Raw genomic sequence first — 22,352 nt, forward strand, 5'->3', positions numbered from 1 at the left:
ATGCGCATTTTATTTAGTCAGAATTTGAGGGACTTCGGCCCTTGGGTCCCCACAACAGGCACTTGTTTCATACATGGGGTATCATTAAGGAGGGGGACCCATGTATGAAACAAGTGCCTGTGGTTCCCATCAAATGTTAACATCGAGTTTGGTTTGTTACAACTATTCAATGGATTAATCTTTTAAAAGGTATCGTTTATGGAATTTGGTAATGCGCGAGATGCTGAAGAAGTCAAGTTCAGGAGCCACGTTTGGCAAGAATGTACCGTATTTGCTAAATGCAATGGCGTAAACCCCCCCCCCCCCCCAATTAATTTAAATCGCTTTTATGCGCCTAATGTGATCAGCATATATTCAGACTAGTCACGTGTTTAACCACTGGCTGATCTAGATAATTCTGAACGAAAGGATGCAGTAAACTGCTGGATGTCTGGGGACCTAGTGTGTCCAGGACAAAGCCTTGGTGGTGGTGATGGGGGGGGGGGGGGTGTTGCAGGGAGAGGTTGAAGTCAGTGGCGGATTTAAGGGGGGGGCGCAGCCGGGCTGCCCCCCCCCCCCCCCCCCCCCCCCATAATTTTTCAAATTTAAGGTAAATCGTGGTATCTTGTTTAGAAAAATGTACTAAAATATAAAAGAAGCAATAATTTCTTGCACTCCCGGAGAAATAAATGACAAAATCTTTTGATTTTCTTGAATTACTTTATTGGGAGAACTGATTTTTTTTCGAAAAACCCTTAAATTTGGGTCATTTTAATAATTTCACCTTATAAAAAATGATAGAAAATAGTAAAAATTACTAATTAGGAGACATATTTCAAGCCTTATAAAATCTGTCAAATCCAGGAGCTTCCGGGAAGCCCCTGGGCCCCCACCTCAAGGTGGTCCCCAGACCCCTGCCTCATAAAGTGGCGCTTGCCTTAACCGCAATTCCTGGATCCGCCCCTGGTAGTCCCCTGAAACAAGTGCGTTCTGACAAAATAAAACATACACGTGTGCTTTCTTCGGCATTTCTATACAAAATAAACAAAATATTATATTTGTGAAGGGAGGGGGGTGGGGGGGGGGGGGGGGGTCTCCCGGCGCAAGATTAGTCTCGTGCAACCCAGACGCTCTGTTATCCTGCCAATCGGAACTCCTCGAATGTCTCGCGCACTCGACATATAGTGCGCGAGACATTCGAGGAGTTCCGATTGGTATCCTGCTTGTCGGAGATTTACGGAGATAGCCGAGCGTCTGGTTGAACGCGACTAGGCGTAAGATATGTCACTGCTAGCTACATGTATGTTGAACTAGTCCTATATGGAACTGGTCGCGGTAGTTCAGTGAAATACCGTTTGGTTCGTAACCGTGAGGTCGCATGTTCGAGTTCTACTCGTGTCATGGCTAGTTAATACTTCCCCATACGCATGGCTATTTAAAAGTGAAAATCACGGGTCTTTCGGATAATGTGACATTAATAGCAGACATTCCGTGTTGCGACAGGCGTTGGCACGTTAAAGAACCCCCGGGCCACTGCTACGCCACTGTGCGCCGAGCATAGAAAGTATATTTGTGGTACGTCACCTACAACTGGTGACGACTAAATATAAGTGGGGCCTAAACTAATAAAAATCCTTCGTAACAAATCAAAATAAACAATCCCTCGAATGGATGGAAATTATACAATGCAAACGGAAAAAAATATACAATACAAATGGAAAATATAGAATAGAATACAAATGGAAAATCATACAATACAAATGGAAAATATAGAATACAAATGGAAAATTATACAATACAAATGGAAATTATAGAATGCAAATGGAAAATATAGAATACAAATGGAAAATTATACAATAGAAATGGAAAAGCTCAAATATTGCAACGTTTGACATGCCATAATATGTACCACCTTCGTCTTGGGCATCTGTGTTGGTAAATGCATCGAAAAATTCAATAAGACTGGAAAATGGTGAGGCAGAAATTTTGCAGATTTTTTTTCTCCGGGGCGTGTTTTGTTAACTACAAAGTAGGCCTATATAGGATAATTGCAATATATTGTATGTAGTCATTTAAACGAGTTTAAATGTATTTTAAAGAATAAATGAAAACGGAGTATTGTTTTGTACAATTATTAAAAACAACTTGTCGCCAAAAAATAAGCAAATATTTTGGAGTATGACTTGGTACCTAAAGCATTTACAAATGCGCATTTTAAAAAAAAATGAAATTTTAAACAATGGAGGATTATATACTAGCAATCTTTTTTTTTTTTTAACAAATCGTGAACAAACAACATATAAAACAATCTTGAGATCCTCTCCAAAAAATATCTCCTCAGCTGCTGTTGCAGTTCAATTGATTAACTACACTACACCAAACATAAGGTGTAAATTTACCACACTGGGTATACAACGGTGTAAACAAATCGAGCGTATCCATATATTTTAACCAAAATTGGTCACCTTTGACCTGGGATTACTTTCACATCATGTAGTACTGTCATATACTCACATATATATGCATCTAAGGCGCTGTGAGAGTTCGTCAACTTATATTGAAGTCAACCATGAGCTATTTAAATAATAGCCATGAAGGACAAATCACTATCATCTACAAAGTTCGAGAACCTCTAACAAAAGTCGCATAATGCAAGAACATTTTCAGGAATTATTTTCTTTCGGAAATTATCCACGTATAATCCTCGAGGTAAATAAGACCACGTGCAAGTGGCGTTGAATTGATGACTAGTCCACTGGTTTGATGATTGTCGAGAACAATGCAATGATGATGCGTAAATAATACAGTATGTACAGTACATAAGTTTTTTATGAAAAGATGAAGATAACGAAGTGATCAATCTCACGACTCCTATAAGGAATACAAAATTAAGATTTGAGCAAACATGGACACCTGGATATACCAGAGTTGGGATCAGGTGCCTAGACTATAGGAGGAGCAACCATTCTTCACACCCGCTGTGAGCCCTACATCTTAATCAGGCAAACGGAGTAATCTGTAGTCAAAATCAGTAAAAGAACGACCTAAAAATTGATATGAAACACGTCAGACAGTATTTGACCCAATGGCAGGTTGTAATGACCATATAATTTGCGAAATGATGACTTTAAACGAGACTGTTGAAACCCCTGTAACATCAACTTGTTTGTCAGTAGCCTGCCTTGGTTTAAAAACTTATCATACGCAGAACAAGCTTTTGCGTTTCGAATCAATTGAAAGACATAAATATGGGAAGCTGGCGATGGGAAAGCTTTAGTCATCCCGTTTTGTTTTCGTAAAGTTGAGTTGCTGGTTTGCCGTTAACATCTATGTTCAATAAAATATATAAATACGAAGCAGATGTGAAAGACTATGTGGTTCCTTTTACTTCGAGTTCGCTGGGATATATTGAATCGACATATGAATGAAAATGATTATTTTTAACAGATAAAAGTCGTCGATGTAGTTGAAAGTTACAACAGGATAATTTTTTCCTTTTTTTTGTAGTAGCTGTTGAAGAAATCCTGCATCCTAAGAATAAAAATGTCAGCCAATAAAGGAGCACAATTCGTGCCCATGGTAATTTCAACAGACCTGATTACCAAAGACTACGAAGATTTTGTCAATGAGAAACTCCAGCATCTTTTTAATATCAACTTCGAAATACTTGTGCGTAGAATCAGAGTGGTGTGAAATAAAGCAATTTTTTAAATGACTGATCACTAGATATATATATTTTCTTTTTCCATTTCAAATTTACTGAAAGTTCTTTAGATTTTTTTAGAATCCACTTTTGATTTACACCACTTTTGGCATATGTTGTGGCACAATACGTTTGAAGGTTCTCCCTCACAGCTGTTGATATCTTTGTGAGGAACAAATAGAGGCTTGGTAGAACATTTACTGGATGCAGTTATGTATCTATGTTTGTAAGGGTTGTTTGGTTTTATACTGTTTAACGTCCTTTTCGAGAATTTTTCACTCATATGGAGACGTCATGCATCATTGCTGGTAAATGGTTACAAACTTTTGGCCTATGTTTGGCGCTTACGGCCTTTGAGCAGGGAGGAATCTTTATCATGCCACATCTGCTGTGTCACAGGACCTCGGGTTTTGCAGTCTCATCCGAAGGACCGTCCCATTTAGTTACATCTTACGATAAGCAAGGGGTACTAAGGACCTATTGTAACCCGGATTCTCACGGGACTGTTTGTAAGGGTTTTTGTGAAGTCACCCCATTATATGTCAAGCTTGGATAAAATTGGCACTGCGATTCTTGAGTGGATGTTGAAGAAAAAATACAATCAACCCTACTTAATGAAACCGTAGTGTTTTATATTTAATTTTGAAGAATACCCGGATATTCAAGGGGCATGGACACGATTTGAACTGAAAATTTTCAATTTTTATTTTCCTATTTACAATGCTTAACCAAGGTATTTCTAATGGTCAGCAAGAATGTGAATGTCAGTTGTGAAGGTGCAAGATATATATATATATAGAGATATAGATATAGATTTCCTTGTTATGCAAACAAGACTTGTGTCAGATTTTTGTTTACATAGGTTAAATGTACTAGTCAAAGTTTCGTTTAAATCAGATTTTTCAAATTACAAATTAATTCTAAACATAATTAAGCAGATAGTGTTTGTTACATCTCATTTTGTTTTAAAGATGATATTTCCTATCAAGTAATCTACATCTCTGTAAACAAAAACATGGCACCAGCCATGTAGCTCTGTATCTCTCCTGTAACTCAACAACTGACATTCAAATTTTTGTTGACCATTAGAAATACCTTACTTAAGTATTGCAAACATTTAAAATGGAGAGGGGAATTTTGAAAATTTTCAGTTCAAATCGTGTCCATGCTCCTTTAAGCTACTAACACCACATGCACCGTTCAAAATGATGTTATGGTATGGAGATTTGTGATGACGTCAAAATATCAATATTTTCATGCATATATGTCGTTTTAGTGATGTTTCAAACAATAAAAGTTTACCTACTCTGTGTCAAATACACGTGCATGTTCGGAAATATCCATATACATCAAAACCTAAATCATTAAAACATTTTACAGGCTTCATTTTTAATAAGATGTGCGTCATGTGTGCATCGATATTTAATTTCCACAATTTCCCATATGTGCACAACAAACCCGGACCCTACAAACGTACCAGATAATTCATGACCCCTTCTGAAATTTCTGTCCGGGAACTAGAGATCTGTTATATATTGCATGCCATTGTCCGCACTTCACATACTGCTGCTTCACTCTCGAATGTGGTGGACAAAAACATTTATGGTAAGTAAACTTTTACCCTTTTGCCAACACATTCTATGATGTGTTTTTTTTATTGAGTTCATTTTCGTTTAGAAATAGTTTGTTGTACGTCCCGTCGAGAACTTTTCACTGAGAGGTCACCAGCTGTAGGTGAAGTACCACAAATTTAGACCTATGCTTCGAGATCAGGGCCGTGGCAGTGAGGGTTCTTTAACGGCTGTCACGACACGGAACCTCTGTTATTAAAGTACGGAAGAATATTAGGGCCGCAGCAGTATCTTTTTTTTTTTTTTTAGTTTGTTATAACAAATCAATAATTTGTTATAAATATCAACGATAAGAGAGTCACATCCGAAAGACCCGTGATTCTCACTTCTTAATACTACTGTGTTTGGCGAAGGAGCAATCACTACCTATATTTACTATTACAAGAGGCAATCTCATGAGCGGGGCTCGAGCTCAGCATTGCCACAGAAACGTGGAGCTGTCTGTTATGATAAGCACAAACATGTCTGGTTTGAAAACGAATGTAGATGTAAAGAAAAGTCAAAGTGTTGCTGCAGTTCTAAGGGCTATATTTCTTGTAATTATGATGGCCGAGGTTGCTGAATATATTGAATATACATGTATTGTAGGCGTGGCTGCACAGTTGTATCTGAATCTATTAAACACACACATAAATGCACATCAATTCAATTGTTCTATTTGGAGCGCCAAATTAACATAAACTCAAAAGTTTCATAAATTCAATTATTGTACGCGATGATTGAATTTATACGCGCATCAATACAATTACTGCGAGGAATATTTGAATTAATTCGCGCATCAATTCAGCTATAAACGATTTGATGTGCGCATCGCATCAATTATTGCTCTCATCAATCGATCTGATGTGTACATCAACATGGCAATGCTCACAAAAATTTATTTAGAGCTCGATATTTATAATTTTATAATCTCTTTAATTCATTTGAAAATATCCTTAATTATTTACAACGATTTTGTAAAAGGAAGTGATGTGCGCATTAATTCTTGTAAAGAGAGCAATGTTCAAAAGATATCAAAGATAGCATTACAAGCTGTAACTGACGGTATTTTTTCAACAATCCAATTATTCACCAAATAACACCTACCGGTTTATCTAATATAATCCCCAAGATCTGAAGAAAAATTCTGCAAAATAAACAAGGGAATATTGTTTCAGAGCACACCTACAATTAATCCGAGATTCCTCTGACTCTTACCCCCGCTTTTATATTTGACATGTGCGGGGGAGAGTCAGAGCGGACTCCATATTGAAAAGTGGGAATTCAGCGACACCAGCTGGTGTCGCTGCTTTACCTACCTCTTACAACTTTATTTCGCGGATCTATCTTCCAAGACGTGAGAATTCAGTTATCGGAAGATAAATCTATAAATAGATCATGATTAATACGATGCTATCGCCGTTTAAACGGCCCTAACACCGACAAATGGAACATCACTTGAATTAGGTCGCCGCCTCGCCATTTGATTTCTTTGCGCATGACGTCAGCACATATAAACACAAAATTCCATCGTTTAAACGGCGATAGCATCGTATTAATCATGATGTATTTGTAGAATAATCTTCCGATAAATGTATAATCGCGTCTTGGAAGATGGGTCCGCGAAATAAAGTTGTAAGAGGTAGGTAAAGCAGCGACACCAGCTGGTGTCGCTGAATTCCCACTTTTCAATATGGAGTCCGCTCTGACTCTCCCCCGCACATGTCAAATATAAAAGCGGGGGTAAGAGTCAGAGGAATCTCGGATTAACCTACAATGAGCGTTTCGTATAAACCGCCATTGTGTCGTATACACGGACATGGGAACGATGATTGCCGAACATAATCGGGTTGCTGAGACCGAGGCCATATACAAAGACGGAAACTGGCGCGAGTAACTACACGTGTCGTTTGTTTTAAAATATTACGTTGTTTCATGAATGTGCCACTCAAGTGAAATTTTGATTGTAAATTTTCTATAAAATTGGCACGTTAATCAGTGCCTCTCGTTCGCTTTTTCCGAACTGGTGACCTCCAAGGTCAATGCACATCGGAGGTTACGAGCAGGAATTACTTACAGGATGACAATGATTCATGAATCTATATTTTCTGCTGATTTGACGGGTTTATTGCTTCAGATTCACTTTGATTCTGTTAAGTTATATATATTCAATGACATATATGTTGACTATTTGTTCTTTTTTATTTTTTAGTTTATTTTCCGTCAGTTACAGCTTGTATTGCTTTATGGTGGATATGTTGAATATGAGGATATCTTTAATTCTGTTTCTGAATTCTGACAAAATAAGATATATAAATTTGAATGTTTTTGGACATCTTTTTGTAAAATGTAGTTCATAATTATGGAATTGGCGGCGCTAGATCCACCAATGAGTCTTCGTTTTCCTTTGCCTGGTGGCATAAAATAATATCTGGTTTTTAAATCTGTACATTGTACTGATCTAACTAGAAAATGATCGTTGTAGATTTAAACGAGTCGTAAATGAGGCCCATCGTACCTATGACTTACAAACAAAACTTTCGTTAACCGCAGGTTCTAGTCAAGATAAATAGTTTCAAAATATAAAGTCGGTAACATTGTTTAAAAAGTTTTCATAATTTCATATAAGCTCTTCCGTTTCTTCCATGTGAAATCAGTGTGCCCCAGAGTTTTCTATTTGTCTATGATCTTCTTAAAGAACCTAGAATATTCCTGGTCCCCCCCCCCCCCCCACCGTCCCACGAATTTCAAACCACAACTAGATACATGTATATAAAAACTAGATGTAGAGAAACCATATCCAGGACATTACATCCCAACAAAACTGTAAATATCTACAATCTACGAAAATCACATCCCATCAAAACTGTAAATATCTACAATCTACGAAAATCACATCCCATCAAAACTGTAAATATCTACAATCTACGAAAATCACATCCCAACAGAACTGTAAATATCTACAATCTACGAAAATCACATCCCAACAAAACTGTAAATATCTACAATCTATGAAAATCACATCCCAACAAAACTAAAAAAAATATCTACAATCCACGAAAATTGCATCCCAACGAAACTGTAAAATCTCAACAATCCACAAAATTACTTCCCAACAAAACTGTAAAATCTCTACAACCCACAAAATCACATCCCAACAAAACTATAAAATCTCTACAATCCACGAAAATCACATCCCAACAAAACTGTAAATATCTACAATCTACGAAAATTACATCCCAGCAAAACTATAAAATCTCTACAATCCACGAAAATTACATCCCAACAAAACTATAAAATCTCTACAACCCACAAAATCACATCCCAACAAAACTATAAAATCTCTACAATCTACGAAAATCACATCCCAACAAAACTGTAAAATCTCAACAACCCACATAATCACATCCCAACAAAACTGTAAAATCTCTACAATCTATGAAAATAACATCCCAACAAAACTAAAAAAAAATATCTACAACCTACGAAAATGAGATCCCAACAAAACTGTAAAATCTCTACTATCTACGAAAATTACATCCCAGCAAAACTATAAAATCTCTACAATCCACGAAAATTACATCCCAACAAAACTAAAAAAAAATATCTACAACCTACGAAAATGAGATCCCAACAAAACTGTAAAATCTATACTATCTACGAAAATTACATCCCAGCAAAACTATAAAATCTCTACAATCCACGAAAATTACATCCCAACAAAACTATAAAATCTCTACAACCCACAAAATCACATCCCAACAAAACTATAAAATCTCTACAATCTACGAAAATCACATCCCAACAAAACTGTAAAATCTCAACAACCCACATAATCACATCCCAACAAAACTGTAAAATCTCTACAATCTATGAAAATAACATCCCAACAAAACTAAAAAAAAATATCTACAACCTACGAAAATGAGATCCCAACAAAACTGTAAAATCTCTACAATTCACGAAAATTACACTCCAACAAAACTGTAAAATCTCTACAATCTATGAAAATAACATCCCAACAAAACTAAAAAAAAATATCTACAACCTACGAAAATGAGATCCCAACAAAACTGTAAAATCTCTACTATCTACGAAAATTACATCCCAGCAAAACTATAAAATCTCTACAATCCACGAAAATTACATCCCAACAAAACTATAAAATCTCTACAACCCACAAAATCACATCCCAACAAAACTATAAAATCTCTACAATCTACGAAAATCACATCCCAACAAAACTGTAAAATCTCAACAACCCACATAATCACATCCCAACAAAACTGTAAAATCTCTACAATCTATGAAAATAACATCCCAACAAAACTAAAAAAAAATATCTACAACCTACGAAAATGAGATCCCAACAAAACTGTAAAATCTCTACAATTCACGAAAATTACACTCCAACAAAACTGTAAAATCTCTACAATCCACAAAAAATACACCCTAACAAAACTGTAAAATATCTACAATCTATGAAAATCACATCCCAACAAAACTGTAAAATCTCTACAATCCACAAAATCACATCCCAACAAAACTATAAAATCTCTACAATCCACGAAAATTGAGTCCCACAAATTTAATGAATTCGATGATAGTAAATGAATTAATATATAAGTTCATTGAACCAGAGTATCTGTTTATGATAAATAAAGGAATATGAACCGTACATATGCAGGAATTTTAGCAGCAATTTTAACAGCAATTTTAAGGGCTAAAACGCGGAACGGAAAACAGAAAGGGCGGAAAACGGAACGGAATTTAAGAATTAGAATGATTTAATTTTGTTACGCTTTCGTGCGTGTTATATACACATGGATGGACAAAAGGGAAAAAAAAGAAGCTTTTTGTGCAATATATTATATGATATTTTATTTATTCCAAATTAGGCCCCAAACTGGCATAACATTCAACATATATGATTCAAGTCACAATACAACACAGGACTGCGTTTCAGTCCACAAATATAATGTTTATACATGTATATGCAATGGATATATACTCAATACTCATCATGGATATGGGGGTGTCATATGTTGATGAGAGACTCCGCCGATCAGGTGTAACACAATATCTAGTTTTGTTAGTTATAATATGATACACAGAGTAGCAGGAGACGGTGCTATAGGACAAAATTATTTCAGTAGTGAAATGTCCACTTCCATCTAAAGCAACATATACAATACTAACAAAACAACAACACAAAACTATATACCTCGCATATCTAAATTTTACTATTTAGATCAATGCAAAACATCCCTATCCACGTAGATTATAATCTGTAGCAAGAGACGGTGATAATATTGGTTTATTTAGAATATATATACATTTCTACCAAAAGCAGCACACACTGTACAGATAACTGAGTAGAAGGCCGTATAAAACTCAACAAAAGCAAAAGTGGATGTCCCATAAAAAAAAAAGGAGAGAGAGAGAGAGAGAGAGAGAGAGAGAGAGAGAGAGAGAGAGAGAGAGAGGGGGGGAGAGATGTGCAGATCTGGCGAATATATGTCAAAAAATTAGAAAACAAAACTAGCGTATGCAGTATTTTTTTCTACCCTAGGAGTATGTACTTCGATTTTATTCTGATTCCACATTTATAAGATCATGAATTTCGAGTCGGGATCGATGTTCATTCATTTAATTATTTTGTATACAAGGACACATGTGATGTCAGATGTGGTCGTGAATGTGGATGAATACCGCTCTAAGTTTAAAGTTTATTCGTAGATAGTTGCCACTAACAGGTAATGTAGCTTAACTAGTTATATGTTAATGGAGAATACCATAAGTATTTGCTAAGGTATATGGCAATTTCATTCTAATGAAGTAATGTTTTATGAAAATGATTAAGCATGTATGTTTTTCTTTCGTATACCGTCCGGACTCCCATGTATGATATCAGTATACGTCATGTACAACTTCATACACTGATACAAGTGTATAGCAAATGAAATTAAAAGTAGACTCTTTGATTCACTAGTCTAATCAAACGATTTAATGGATCGGGATAGATTGAATGATAATTTGCCTGGGTAGGTTTCATATGGTTCATACTGAAGTTGGTTAACACCTCACTATCAAACTTCCCGTCTCCTGCTCAGTCAGCCATATTTGAAATACTGCGTCTGAAACTGTGACGTCACGGGTATTCTATTTATCTCGCTTCTGTTTCTTTCTATTAGGATATGGTACATGCGCGAGTGCTATCGAAAATTAGTCTATTTTTAAATGTATGCGCACACATCAGATTCCGAAAGAACACAAAATGTCGAGCCCGGTGGTATGAAATTAAGTCTGATCGTGCGAGAAAATTTTTATCTACGGTAATTTAAATTCGAATCAGTTGACTTCCGCTAGTTTTTTCAGTTCAAATCGTGATAAAGAATATATATTTGCAGAATTTTATTGCTCATTAATGGAATTTTGTTGAATAAAACGATAATTTTTTCATGGTTATAGAGGATACGTAGATTCTTTTGGTATTTTTTTTGTGGGGGTACACGTTCGTATTACAGGTTACACTTTGACTGAAAATCATAAGTCTGGCACAGAAAAATGACATAATGAAGTAATGTGCTGAATATTTTAACAACATGAGGAACAATACAAATTAATCTCATAAACACATTGCCCCCAGCTGCGCAGACGACTGTAAAAATTGTTAATACACGAAATATCACATATATGAACAAGATCCCTTATTGCTCAGAACTGCACTGCCAGCATTCACTGAGGAAGTAGGAGGGGGGGGGGGGGATATATATATATATTGTATAGTGTAATAAATTTTCTCTCCCTCTCTTATATCATTAGCTCACACATGTACACACTCAAATATATATATATATATATATATATATATATATAGATCTAGATCTATATAATATATAAAACAGAAATAGTACACATAAATTATTATATATAGACTATATAATATATATTATATATATATATATATATATAGGAAATACTGCACTAAAACCAACATGCAACACTCAGAGATCAGTATATTAAATATGATATAAAAAGTCAAATTAGTATATATACTCAATTGACTTTGATATTTCTAATATATATCTCTCTGTGTGTGTATGTATAACATCAAAAGTTGATATAGTATACTCATTTGACTTTGATGTTCCCATTATTTTAAAGATATATATATATATATCAAGTCAATTTAGTATACTCGATTGACTTTGATATATCTATTGTTATTATTATTGTGTGTGTATATATACAATATACATATATATATACAAATATATATAATACACATATATATCTGTATATATATGATATCAAAAGTCGATTTAGTGTACTCAATCGACTTCAATATTCCCATTATTTTAAGTTATTACCTTGAAAATATGTCTTAAAGGGATACCTGTTTTTTCTTCCCCCTTTTATCTTCAAATTTTGTTTTTTACCTAGTGTATTTTCATTATGCTATACATGACCAGACCTGGGGTCAATTACTTTAAAATGTAACGCATTAAATTACAATTACATTGGAATTTTCACCTTTACAATTACTGTTACTTTCATTCATATAAGTAATTAATTAAATTACAATTACTTTGGTAAAGTAATGAATTACATTACACATTACAATGCAAAAAAAAAAAAAAAATACAAAGAAAATTCATGAACACAAATTATTTGAAATTAACTTTTAAATCAGATTGTGATTAAGTATAAATGACCATTGACTGAACACATTAAAAGAATGTTTTTATTTGAAAGAATGTATTTTTTTTTTTTAAATAAATGGGGGGTATCCACATTTCAGATGCCTGTGGTAGCTGCTGCATGCAGTATAACATTCTGCATGTATACCCTCTAAATATTGGAGAAAAGTTGCATATACATCTAATTTGAAAAGTATGTGAATACTACTTATCTTTCACCATACATCTTGATGACTGAATTTCAAGTTCATATAAATTTTCTAAAGAATCTTATATTTATAATTTTAAAAGTTGTGTCCGGAGGAAAAAGTTTTCATCAAGATATTTGGTAAAAGATGAGAGTTGTCTGTACTTCTCATTTGAGTCTGAGCACACATATATAAATAATATATAGGTGGTTTGAGACCAAGATGGACATTTAAATGTTGTAAATCAGTGTGTTCATATGCATACACTTAAAATAATCCTTGTTTATAATGGAAAGTATTGTTGCATATATACATACTAATTTGCTACATTGTGTAAAAACAAATAATGAAAAGGACAAAATCTATTCAAAACTTTATTTTTTCTACAGAAATGGAGCATGAATTAAAGTTAAAGTGTATGTGTAGGCTCTGTGGAGTGAAAATTCCCATTAATTCCAAGTCTCATCCCAAAGAAAACTTCAAAGCTGCAATCACCTCCCTTTATTATATTGACATTGACAGTGACTCTGTGAACATTCATCCTCCTGAAATTTGTACAGCATGTAGACTACGACTCACACGACATTTTCTACAACAAAAAAAGTAAATATAAGAACAGATATCAAATGTAAATCCCCTCTGCATATAGACTAGATACAGCTACATCTATGCATGTTCATTTTCATGAATTCTTGCACATTATTACACTTATAATTTGTGACACTGTATTACACAATCTCCTCTAAAACTAATATATCATCAATAAGTTTTAAAATAATCGTCAAATACAGCTTACCTTGTCTGTAGAGGGCTCGAGAGAATAGCGCGCGGCTATAGCGAAAGTAGGGCTCGACGTTCTTGCAACCGGAAATACGGTAAAGGTTATTGCCCCTACGCACGAGTTATCGTTCTTTGCAGGAGACGGCTTATATAACGGAAGTTTGATAGTGCACCTACCTGCCAAAAAATTATAAATAAATCAACTGGTAAATATAAATAATATCTTTGCGGTGTGACCGTTGAGATGTCTATTTTTTTTTATATCAGAAAATGATTTTTTGATATAAGAAATTCGAATTCTTGATATCAAATAATGACAGTCATTTTCTGATAAAATTTGATTATTTGATATCAAAATATAATTTTCTGATATCAAAAATTCGAATATTTGATATCAAAAAATACATTAAATTTTCTGATATCAAGAAATTTAATTTTTAATATCAGAAATCCACATTCTTGATATAAAAAAATATATAACTCGAATTCCTGATATCAAAAATAATTTTCTGATATCAAAAAATCGATTTTCTGATATCATGAATTCAAACTGATTTCTTGATATCACAAAATATATTTTCTGATAGAAAATAAAAGAAAATGGCGAAAAATCTTTACATTAAATAATGAATACTCCCTTGACCCGTAGAAAATCACTAAACTACAGTCTGATTTGCTTTCTAAAATTTGTGGATGTTTCAGATTCTTTGAAGATTTTTTTAACGATAGAAAGAATTTTATAAGGGTTCTTGATAATTCTGGACATATTCAACATGTAGAAATGAAGTGTTGAAAACGTGATCGGTACATTATGCTGTTTAGGAATATAGGCCTATATGAATATGATAGTTTCATCTTCCTGTACAGTGGGTCTCCATCATTCTCCTCGGGTCTCGTTTGCACTTCTTCAGGATCTACCCCGTTCATTTCATAGCGAATCGCGGACAAAGCAATGCTGACCATTGTAGATATGGAAGAATTTGCCATAATGAATTAGATTAACCATTTATTCCCCACATGCATCTACAGGTTCGCAACAAATTTCAGGCGGGAAGCTGAAGGTTTCTCACAGGGAGCATTCATTAGGTCAATCAAAGTTTTATATGAGTCTTATTTTCTGATATCAAAAAATCAATTTTCTGATATCAGAAAATACAAATCATTTTTTTATATCAAAAAATCATTTTCTGATATCAAGAATTCGAATTCTTGATATCAGAAAAACAAGTTATTTATTGATATCAAGAATTTGAATTTTTGATATCAGAAATCTGATTTTTTTTAAATACAAAATTCCAAGTTCTTTTTTTATATCAAAAATTCGATTTCGATTTTTTGATATCAAGAATTCGATTTTTTTTATTTAAAAAAATCAGCCTTATTTTCTGATATCAAAGAATTTGAATTTTTGATATCAGGAATTCGAATTCTTGATATCAGAAAATGATTTTTTTTATATCAAAAAATCTATTTTTTGATATTAAGAATTATTTTTTGATATAAATTTTTTGATATCAGGAATTGGAATTATTGATATCAACAATTTTGTTTTTGATATAAAAAAAAATACCTCAAAAATATTAAAACGGCACCTCATACAGATCACTGCTGTCATTTGATGGTTGTATTGAAAATTCAAATGCTTGATTATTAATCTGCACTTAATATATATACCAGGGTATTATGATTTTAGAGACAGGAATGAATGTGTGACACAGATCAGTAAGCCACAGACATTATGTTTGAATTAGTATGTTAACAGTTACTTACCAGGCGCGTTGCTGCCTATACGCAAGTACGCGACTGCATACACATTATTTGTTTGAGAGAGGAACTATTAATTTTAATCAACATCATGTCGATTCAATCAAAGTTAAAGTCCTTTTTGAGTTTCAAATTTTCAATATCATATTCAATTTGACTTTAATGTATATTATATAGTATAGTATAGTTTATTCACCAATCACATGTACATGTTAACAAGCAATTAATTATAACAATGAAAATAAATAACAATCATTTAGAAGTACTACTGGTAATACTGACAGAGTTCACACTTCTGCACTGCACATATCTATATAATTAAATATGAAATACTGATTACAGACAAGATTTAAATTAACAACATGATAAATAAAATAACCCAACTGCCTCACACAACAGTTTCTGGGATAGCAGATAATGATAGTGTCGTGTGAATACTTATATAAAAGAGAATAATAGCATTATATAAAAGAATAAAAAAAAAAAAAAAAAAGTACACGGATTTAGTCTATTATTTGTTATCAGAAACATTTACCATATACTCAAGTCCAAAACAACGAAATATAAAGCGGACAATACAATTCGCAAAAAAAAAAAAAAACCCCAGTAAAGTCAGTCCAAGTACACACGGTGAGTTGGCACAATGAAACGCCTAAGAAAAAAATTGTGATTTGTTTTGGTTTGGAAATTGACAAGAAACCCTGTTTCTACAAACAAACAAAAATGCTTCAGTGATTTCATTGGTAAAGCCCAGGAGCTTCCGGGGGGTCGCCCCTGGGCCCCAGTCTCAAGGCGGCCACCATACCCCTTGCCGTACTTTGCGTGCACTTCATTTTCTTTCTGGCTACGCGCCTGTTTACATGTTTCAAATATTAGTAATTGTTTTATATTGAAGATTTCCCTTTGTAAATCCTCCCATTGAGTTGTATTTCCCATCGAGGAGTCACACCTCAAAGCCATTCCCCCCTTTTGTTTCCAAAGTAGAATTTCCTCCATGTGAAAAACATACTTGATATTTGCATTTATGAGGGACATTTTCAAAATTTATTTTATTTAAGGTTTTTCATCTTTAATTCATGTTACATTCAAAGTAACTGAAACTATGATTTTATTATTTCATTTCCATTCGTTAAACTATGATTTTATGATTTCATCTCTCCATAATCGTTAAAAGTATCCACTTTACTAAGATGCTCATGTACGTGTCTCAATCTTTATAAATCACAGAAAGAAAAGTACTTAGAATCATTATAATTCCACTAATTAGCTTTAAATATAAATTCAAACTCTGTCATCATATTTCATGCTTCCCTCAAGATTGGAGAAACAGATTATAAGTGTACAAAGGTTAATGAAGTAGTTTTGATGCACAATATATTAACAGATATTTTCTGCAGTTGTCCATTTGTTGTGGATATATAGGAACAATCTGCAAAAATTACAGTTGCAAATTATATATACATGCTCATACATGTAGGTACATGTAGGTATAATGTAACCATAGAAAATGAGAAATTGGAAATGCAGAGTATAATTTGTTACCATTTACTGATCAAATCGCAAAAAATGTCCAGACATAGAAAATACCTTTTACACATTAAAAGGAAAGAGAAAGGGTTGTTCAGAATTGACATGGCCATCAAAGTTCTCATCTTCAGCAAAATCACCAAACTTTGATGCTCTTGAAAAATTATCGAAACCACAATATGTCACAAAATCATGAGGGAGCATTGATCTAGATAGCTGTATAAAGTGATAAAAAGTATGTTGATTTGAAGATTGATAAACTATTGGTGTGTCATGTTTGGTCATTTACAGAGCAATCATACTGTGAATGCTGAACATATTTTACACATATTTGAGTTACCTTTATTGTTTGGAAGTGGTGACTGTGTGGAAATTAAAGCAGGAAGGTGGGACTTGACAGGCACATGTATCTTGTCATTAGCTACATAGAAAAGTCCTTTGTTCAAAGTGTGAATCATATACTAGCGATGTTTGGGCATGTCTTGCAGAGCTGAGAACAAACTCGATTGTCAAATTATACAGAGAATAAGGTAGGATAAGGGCCACATGTGGCCCCCATTTTCACATAAATTTCAAGATAGACTTGAAACCTTGTCAAAAATTGTTCCATGGTAATGCTTTAATAGTAGAGATAAACATGTCATGAGTGTAAGTGACTAAAGCCACAAGATTAGCAGATATCTTCAGAAAATGGCATATTCTAAAAAAAAAAAATTACATACCATAATTTTAATTTGGACAACATAGCACACATTTCAGATTTGTGTATGTGTACCATTTATATAGCATAATTCCAGTTCCAGTTGATACTTGTGTACATATATGTTTTAGAGGTAGGCAAGTTTTAATGTTCATTTTTGTTTTTGAATATATCATTTGATACTTATTTAAGTTATTTTGAGGTAAGCATGATCTGGTTCTCTTTTATCCATGCAGACTTCTCAAAATAAGGGTCATTTAAAGCCCTTTTCCTACTTTCTCTTTACCTTATAATTTTATTGTTTCCTTTTGAAAATCCTAAATTTAAAAAAAATAAAAATAAATACAGTATTCATATAAAAATGTCTGCAGAGTAGACTTTTATAGGGGATTGAGGAAACCTTTCTAGGTTTGAAATTAGATAACTGTATGTTAGAGAAGAATTTCTCCTTCAGAAAACTGACTCTAGAATGTGATTGGCATTAAAGTGGGGAAAGTTTTCCTCTACAGTAAATGAAATTTCCAGGGAAATGAGCCAGTTTTCTGGTGGAATCCCTACCCTAGAGTCAGTTGGGGGGGGGGGGGGGGGGGGTGTTGGGGTGTTAAGGGAAAATCCTACTCCATAAGACTGGTACATGTCATAATATTGTAATACATAAAGTGAGGGTACCAGTGTGATTTGACTGATAATGTAATAAGATAAAGAAATGAATACGCCATTAAAATTCCTTACCAGTAACCACACATAAATATAAAAGAATGGTATGAAAGATAACTCTGTTGATCTTATAAGCACTTAAATGATGAAGGTATAAACTGAAGAATTTAATGAAGAACTGCATTATGGTCTATTTTTTTGCTTAATGCAATATTAACAAAGATTTTTTTTAATTAGGCCTAATCTGAATCACTGTATCATCAATTTAACAAAAAATAAATTATTAATTTGTAAATTACATCCTGCTGAACCATAGAACAGTTCGGTACTAGTAGTTTGGTCATTTATGACAGAAGTTTGTACATACATGTAATACTTGATTAACTGAAATATGTCAGTGCATGACAGTCAAAGATATTTATAGTAGCTATGTGTAGATTGTTGAATTGTGGGTAAATCATCATAGATCTCATTGTTAATAAATGATTGTTCGATTGTGGGTAAATTATCACAGACCTCACAGTTAATATAAAAGATTTCACATTTAATAAGTGATGGTTGGATGTGGGTAAATAATCATGGATAACTGGTTGTTGGATTGTGGGTAAATCTTTTCACATTTAATAACTGATGGTTGGATTGTGAGTAGATCTTCTCACAGTTAATAATTGATTGTTGGATTGTGGGTAAATAATCATTGATTGTTGGATTGTGGGTCAATCTTCTCACAGTTAATGACTGTTGGATTGTGGGTAAATAATTATGGATAACTGATTGTTGGATTGTGGGTAAATTTTCTCACAGTTAACAACTGATTGTTGGATTGTGGGGAAATCATCACAGATCTTGCAGTTAATATAAAAGATTTCACATTTAATAACTGATGGTTGGATTGTGGGTAAATAATCATGGATAACTAGTTGTTGGTATTGTGGGTAAATCTTCTCACAGTTAATAACTGATAGTTGGATTGTGGGGAAATTATTACAGATCTCGCAGTTAATATAAAAGATTTCACATTTAATAACTGATAGTTGGATTGTGGGTAAATAATCATGGATAACTGATTGTTGGATTGTGGGTAAATCTTCTCACAGTTAATAAATGATTGTTGGATTGTGGGTAAATCATAGATCTAACTGTTAATAATTGATTCAGCAATAAAAGAAGTAAATTTGGATTGAATTTATCAGTAGTAGACTATGGAGGTCATATTTGTTGAAAGCTGATATTGCGCCAGCTGACATTATTAGACCATAACAATTTGATTTAGGTGATTGGAAATTGCTTCTTTACCTGTAATGGAATTATTTATTTCGGTGGTGTTTATTAAACCTGTGGAGTTACAGTTACGCATTACCTTCTTAAGACAAACTTTTTGATAAAGACTGTCACATAAAATTGGCAACAACCATTAATAACCCAGTCAGGGGGACTAATTTTACAGAGTTCAGTAACATTATAGCTGGAGGTGTTCATCTTGAATTATCAGCCATTTTATTACCTTCAAAATTGGTTACATTTTATACATCACAGACTGGTTTTACTCTACCCGTGGGCCTGCTCAACAAATCATTTTTAAAAAATACTTCATTGAATGAAAGAACCTTTTTGTAGAGCTTCAGAAACTTTTGCCAAAACTTATCAAGGTATTTTTGAACAATGGCTGTGAATAATGTGTTCATTTTATCGCAGTGAAATAAATCTTACAATTACTCTCAATGCATGGTAAAAGCTTTTCACTCCATCTGATTTTTGTCGTAATTCTGAAGTGTTAAAACACATTAAAACATGAAGCATGGTATGTAATGTGTATTTGATTGTTCAGGTGACAAAATGAGTCATCTTCCAATTATTTTCCAGCACAAGTATCATTGACGAAAGTTCATCTGTGAATGAACCTGTAGAAAATGCTTTCCTATGATGTGGACTCAAGTTCCACATAAGGGCGCTTTGAGATTTCTATAATGTTATTTGTAGGAACTTATTTCTGAGAAGGTTGATACTGAAACCTTTAAGTAAACAGTCAAATGTTAGTTTTAAACAATTTCCTCCAATACTTTACCTTGCCTTTGGATGTTTCTCATGTATCTCAGCCTATTTGTTGTTTGAACAGGTATTTAGAAATTCTATACATGGTAGTATTTTATATCACTCTACTTTGGTTACCTCCATATGCCAATTATAAAAGTGAATTTTTGATATATATCAAGAAAATCAACCATGTCACCCTTATCGAATGATCAATGATTAAAAAAAAAAAAAAAAACACCCACCAAAAAACCAACAAAACAACAAAAACATTTGTTGGATTTAAAAATACAAATAAAAACCAACAAAAACAATAAAAAATTCTACCAAATAAAAAAAGACCAACCCATACAGTTTTTAATTAGTTTGCATAATATCGCAATTTTCTTTTGTTGATTCAATTTAATCAGTTTGAAGTATGTGAACTAGCTGTGTAAGATAAGGTCATAAAGAACTAATTATAATTTCCTCATTAAGTCTATTAGCTGCCAACTGATGTGCACTTCTTTACCTTTTGCCATGCAGATATATATGCAGAAGGCATTTCTTCAGATTCAATGAGTGTATGGAGTTTAAACAGTGCATTTCCCATATTTCAGCTTTTTTTGCAGTCCATTTTTAAAAAAAAAAAAAGCTTCAGGTTGAATTCATAGTAATGATGATTTTGACTTCCAGTTTGCCCATTTGAAAGGAAATCATAATCCACAATTCTAACCATTGGTGATGTTCTTATCGGTCGCTGTCATAAGTTCGTAATTATGCATATTTGATAGAATGGATGTCTTTGAAGTTGAAATGTCATCACCAACTAAGATAGTATATTCAGGCATTTGTGATAGTGAAAATATGAATAATTCTGGGCTTTAAACTTGAGGCATAATGTATGTTATTTCTTTCCGCTCCGAGTAAAAGAAGAAATACAACCAGTTTGAAAGATATATTAAGTATATTTATACAGTCTATGATATAGTAACTTTTTAAAGAGTGAAGTATGTGATTTGAGGTAATATTTATCTTGATGCATAGTGGATAACGATTAATTGCTCAAGATTCTTTTATTTACACAAGGGTGGAATCAATTTGATATCAAACAGAGAGGGTGTTGTTGGGACGGGATGCAAAGATCAACATAGACAAAAATTCATTGAATCATTGAAGCTTCTCTACTTCATAGACCTGCGTACATGCACCTTGCATCAATTGAACCACTTCACTTAATGGAAAACAAGTTATGTCATTATAGAAGCTGTTGCTGTGTTGTACGTATTCTTACATAAATTAAAATTCGTGCATATTATCTTCGACTGAAGTATCTGTCTGTTGGTTTTCAAACCTCAAAATATAAAAGTAATATCACAAAGAGGTCTCTGTTACACCTTAGACAGCGACAGCAATGAGTCACGCCTGTGTTTGAGTGTTCAACTTGACAAGCATCCAAGAAATGTTAAAGTCAACTGCAAAAAGAAAAATTAGGACCAATTACTAGTTAACTAATATTTCGGACTACAATTTTATGGCTCTGCTCCCTATTTTGCCGATGAAAGTAAAAAAAAAAAAAACAACAAAAAAGCAAAAACCAGTTGAGTATGCATTCTCTGTTAAGAAAAATATATAGGTATTGAAAAAAAAGGTTACTTTCTAAATATCACCCCCAAGTTGTCTGAGCTTTCAGTGGAATGGATCGAGAATGATTTAAAATGCAATTAGGAA

General features: G+C 33.5%; 1 protein-coding gene and 1 long non-coding RNA gene across 5 annotated transcripts in view; one reads left to right on the plus strand and one right to left on the minus strand.

Annotated features, from left to right (window-relative positions):
• The first annotated feature begins 5,245 nt into the window (after positions 1-5,245).
• Positions 5,246-22,352, plus strand: part of LOC125648362 (uncharacterized) — a 37,014-nt gene continuing 19,907 nt past the window's right edge. Inside the window, exon 1 of one of the 4 annotated variants that reach the window (XM_048875392.2) lies at positions 5,246-5,287. The gene's annotated coding sequence lies outside the window, so the exon portion shown is untranslated. Of the gene's footprint in view, positions 5,288-10,917; positions 11,049-17,645; positions 17,785-21,714; positions 21,902-22,352 lie in introns of those variants that run through there. The other 3 variants (XM_048875373.2, XM_048875380.2, XM_056156154.1) reach the window with 3 other exon arrangements.
• Positions 13,544-14,155, minus strand: LOC130052107 (uncharacterized). Its single transcript, XR_008800469.1, has 2 exons — positions 13,980-14,155; positions 13,544-13,772 (listed from the first exon to the last, which is right to left on the minus strand). It is a non-coding gene; the product is annotated as an uncharacterized LOC130052107 (long non-coding RNA).

Source organism: Ostrea edulis, chromosome 1 (assembly GCF_947568905.1).
Source record: "Ostrea edulis chromosome 1, xbOstEdul1.1, whole genome shotgun sequence".
Classification (NCBI taxonomy): Eukaryota; Metazoa; Mollusca; class Bivalvia; order Ostreida; family Ostreidae; genus Ostrea; species Ostrea edulis.